At 29.2% G+C, this 4,808-nt stretch overlaps 1 long non-coding RNA gene across 1 annotated transcript; it reads right to left on the reverse strand.

Annotated features, from left to right (window-relative positions):
* Positions 1-216: 216 nt before the first annotated feature.
* Positions 217-3,554, reverse strand: LOC134723252 (uncharacterized). Its single transcript, XR_010108030.1, has 4 exons — positions 3,481-3,554; positions 2,710-2,728; positions 1,685-1,758; positions 217-974 (listed from the first exon to the last, which is right to left on the reverse strand). It is a non-coding gene; the product is annotated as an uncharacterized LOC134723252 (long non-coding RNA).
* Positions 3,555-4,808: the final 1,254 nt, after the last annotated feature.

The following is a 4,808-nucleotide window of genomic DNA, read 5'->3' on the forward strand; positions in this document are numbered from 1 at the left end:
TGTATAAAAAAATGTCACATTTTTGAAAAACCTTTGAGTAACTCATGAGTATTATGGCAAAGAATATATTGGCGCAAAATATACGAAGAATAGATATTGGATTGTCTTTAAAAGTATGAATTCCTTACTGTCTAAACTCAGTGCTATACGGTGTGCTCGACTCGAACGCGTCAACGTCTGGTTTCATCTGTATCGGGGTTATACAGAGTGGTAATATAAGATACGAGAAGATAGCTTTTAGAAAATTGCTCGAGAATATCAAAAGGAAAAATAGGGTCACCGTGCGTTTTTCCCGGCTAAAATACAAAATAGCAAAATTCCAGGGAGATTCCTTCGTAAATTGCAATATTTCAGAGTGACCTCCACCTAAATTGCCAATTCAAAAAAAGTTAAAATCAAGCAGAAATAATCAAAACTTGTAAAAATAATCATAGCATATATTTAAAGTTTTAATCTTATTAATTTCTTCTTATAAATGCAAATTCACATTAGTTATTTCCGTTCCTGCATCAAATTTTGGTAATTTGATTGAAACCAGGACCTTCCATTGTGTTTTTTTTTTTACAATCCAAGATGGCGTAAGACACCCATACCACCTTAGGCATTTAAGAGTGTTATTAGATATGTTATAGACATGATATTGTTGACATTATTCTTAGGTTTACTGTTTATTTGAATATTCCTTAAAATGTGTATTGAGTAATTACCTTCATAGGTAATCTAAAAAAAAAAATCACTTGTTAAAATTAATCTCCTGACTATATAGATTAGAACAAACTACCGTATTTGCAAAACAAAAATAAACGATATTTACAAATATAACTATATACATGAAACAATTTTCTAAACAAAAAATATATGTTTTGTCAAAAGGTTCGTGTATCTCTTGGTGTTCTTGTCTTTTCAGTAAACAAACTGTATGTGGCTATAGTTGCATCAAAATACTTCATTTTCATAAACTTTTTCTGTTCGGTCTAAAATTAAAGGAAATAGTCAGTAAATGAAAAAAAAGATGAAAAATTTCCAAATTAAGTATAGATTATCATTTAATTTTTTTTAAGAGACAATTCAACCTTCTATATTAAACAACTGCATTATATCCTATATGTATAAATGATACAAAAAATCCAGGACGATTTGATATACTTGGAATTAAGAAACTTAGTAAAAACCAAAACAAAATAAAAAGAATATATTCTAAGGAATTCCAGATTAAAAAAACACGGAAATCATCATTACATGCGCACTAACAGTTTTGTATATGCATACCGTCTTTATCCATTTAATTTCTAAAATGAAACATAAGTGATTGAATGTTGGTAAACATTTGAAACAAGCATTAAACAGAGTGATTTTACACCATGTTTCATCATAAATAAACAGCAACATATTAAAAAACTTAATTAACAGCAACATCGCGGAGGAAAAAAAAGTTATTTGGAGTATTCGGAGTAATAAGACTAACAACTAACCTATCACTTTTACACACAGTTTGCAGAAGTTTTTAATTGTTTTATGTAAATAAGGACACACATTACACTAGATAATAGATTGTGCTTTTGTTTTTGTATGAAAAAAGACATGCGCTATTGCTTGTAAATCATACATGACTGTGGGACATATCATATTTCAGCTACTTATCTAATGTGTTAAAATTTTCATTGTAATATTAGGAAACACTAACCTTGGTTTGTATTTAGTTCCATGTGGTCGTTGTGATCATTCGGATTCTTAAATTGGCTTTTACCCTCGTGTTGTCTACAAACATAAAGTACTTCTCAACTATAAATTACATTTTTTTGAGAATGTAGGAGTAATCACTTTTTTAAAATAACGAATAAACCCAGATTGATATTAAAAATTTTGAAATTGCAAAATATTACATAATAAACAGCCATCAATTATATATGGAACTTCATATGTCGATTCCTGGTTTGCTGGCTCATTGAATAAACCTTATATTTCATGAACATTTAATTATTTAAAGAAATCTACTCTACATCTCTTTATCGTCCTGTTAAAACTTGTGTTGAAGAAGGCATGCGATTCCGCCTTTACTAGTACACATTTTCTTTTCTTGCTGTCTACTATTGATTTAACAATTGATCCATATTCCGTATTAAGTATACTTAAGATATTTATAAAATATAATGTTAGATTCTATGTACATATGTCATAGTTATCTGTGGCTGGTCTGAACAGTACACAAGTTAGGATCTTTAGGAAAAACACGCATTTAAAACGCAACATAAACCCGCCAAAATAACCCTACATGTGAGAGTAAGAATTGAAAAACTGCTTCCAAGTCCATGGCCCTATACAGGTAAAAGGCGAGGAAAAAATTATTTAACATACTAATTGTGACTTGATTATGGGTTGATTTATCACGGTAATGGCACATATATAGCTATTGGACACTTACACAAAAACTTGCATATATATTTTGAAATAGTTATTAGATATTGCAATGCTCTTAATCGCTTTCTAAATTATGAGTGAACACTAATTTTGTCGACGCTCAAGTAAGTACTGAAATAATTACCCGAGTAAAATACAATTAATCTAAAAATCTATAATATTGATAAACTTCTCGAAAATAACCATTTCATATTTGAAATTTAGCATCCAGCAAGACGTACAAATCTGTCTAGAAATCATATCGGGACCACAAATTCTACCTGAAATAAATATTTATTAAGTAGTACTCACTTATTAGGTTGTTTCTGTTCTAAAATGACAATGATATTTATGCATTACTTTAAACTTGAGATACCAACAATAGTGTGTTTTGTTTGTAATAATGGTGTGTAAAATTTAAACTGTAGGATTGTGACTTTATTTAACGCATCATGTAAATGTAACGGAATTTGATGAGACTGTTATTAAAGTGAGAGGGTTAGCGATATAGAACCAGGTTTAATCCACCATTTTCTACATTTGAAAATGCCTGTACCAAGTCAGGAATATGACAGTTCTTGTCCATTCGTTTTTGATGCGTTTTGTTTTTTGATTTTGCCCTGTGATTATGGACTTTCCAAATTGATTTTCCTCTGAGTTCAGTATTTTTGTGATTTTACTTTATACTAGATTTGAACACTTGGGAATAACTTTAACCTAAAATTAAACTTAAAACAACGACCAGTACGTGTGTATTTAATCCAACAATGGTTTCAAAAGTCGATTGAGTCGAATCTGACTATTTCAAAATCGATATAAAAAAAATTAGATATTCAGTTGATTGTTATAGTCCAAGGGAAGAACATCATTAATTGAAACATCTTACATGTATTTACTATAGAATCAATAATAAAAATAACACATTTGCAGTACACATGTGCTTGGAACGTATTTCAGAAATCATCTTCATTTGTAACGTTCATGGTTAAGGACGGAAAAATATATATGGCAAAGCGATCACAAAATGATGACTTAACGTATCTTATCTAATCAGTAAATATGTCTTTTTAATTTTAACGTTACCTTTCTGGTTTTCCATTTCAGCATAAATGCTGGGTTTTTCTTGGACTCCTAGTGCTTCGTAAACGCCCATCGAGCTAAAAACATAAAAAAAAAAGAAAAGCATTTTTAAAGTTTACTAAAAACACGGTAGAATTTTAGCTAATGTGTGTTTAAATGTTTATCAGTTCATAGTAAATCGAAACCGAATTAAATATCGTTCTTTTAAATCCCTTTTTAAATTTCACCAGTAAAGGAGTATTGTTTTAAGATATGAAATTTTGAATTTTTAGATATCCGTATACATATAATATGAATACTTACGATTTTGATGATGTTACACCTAAATAATACAAAAAATAATAAAAGATATTACAAGTTCTCAATCTATTCAATTATAGCTTTTGTAATCACGTGAAAAATAAAGCAATAGTTCATCTTAAGTATACGGCAAATCAATTTTGTAACTATTGTGCATCGAGGTGTATTGTCAAATAATTCTCTGAACGAGATAAGATATTGACAGCTATACTTAAACACACACAATAAAGTAAATAAATCAGACTTAATTTTGGTAAAATTTATTATCATTATTATAATTGTATTTAATTTTGGATTTTACGCATCTTCTAATTGGCTGACAGCGTTTTGTATATCAGCTCATAGACATAAGTTTGTCATGTGACTGTACTGAAATTAATGTTTGTTCATGTTTAACTCAGACTTTAACTTGTACTAAAATTGAATTGCAAGGAATGACTGTTATATTATTTCTATCAATATAGTGGACAACAGCTACAAGTGAGCATCGTAATTCAATGCGACAATCCGTTAAAAAAAAAAAAAAAAAAAAATATAAATGTTTTATATCATTACTACAAATTAAACAAGTATTCACTACATGTACAATTTAACCTTTGGTGTAACAAATATATGTCTATCGTACAGCATTCAAAGACGAGTGGCTGCACATGTGACACTTATTATTAAAACAGTTATTCTTTGTCTCGGGGCACGTTTAACTCTAGAATTTCCACAAAATTCGCATTATATTTATTATACAATGAGATCAACTAAAAGTACAGAAATCTGATTTACAGATAAATTTAAGTATAATATCAGCAAGTGGTGCAAATGTAGAATTGTCTTACATATCTTATCGGAACTTACATAAGATTTATTACTTTCATATTTGATCCGTTGCAACAGAGGAACATTCAAAGTAATAAATCGAAAAATAAACTGACAACACCATGGCTAAAAATGATTCAGACAAACAGACAAACGGAAGTACACATGTCGACACAAAATAGAAAACTAAAGAATAAGCAAGAAAGACAAGTATTTTTCAA

The sequence above is a fragment of the Mytilus trossulus genome, chromosome 6 (assembly GCF_036588685.1).
Source record: "Mytilus trossulus isolate FHL-02 chromosome 6, PNRI_Mtr1.1.1.hap1, whole genome shotgun sequence".
Taxonomy (NCBI): Eukaryota; Metazoa; Mollusca; class Bivalvia; order Mytilida; family Mytilidae; genus Mytilus; species Mytilus trossulus.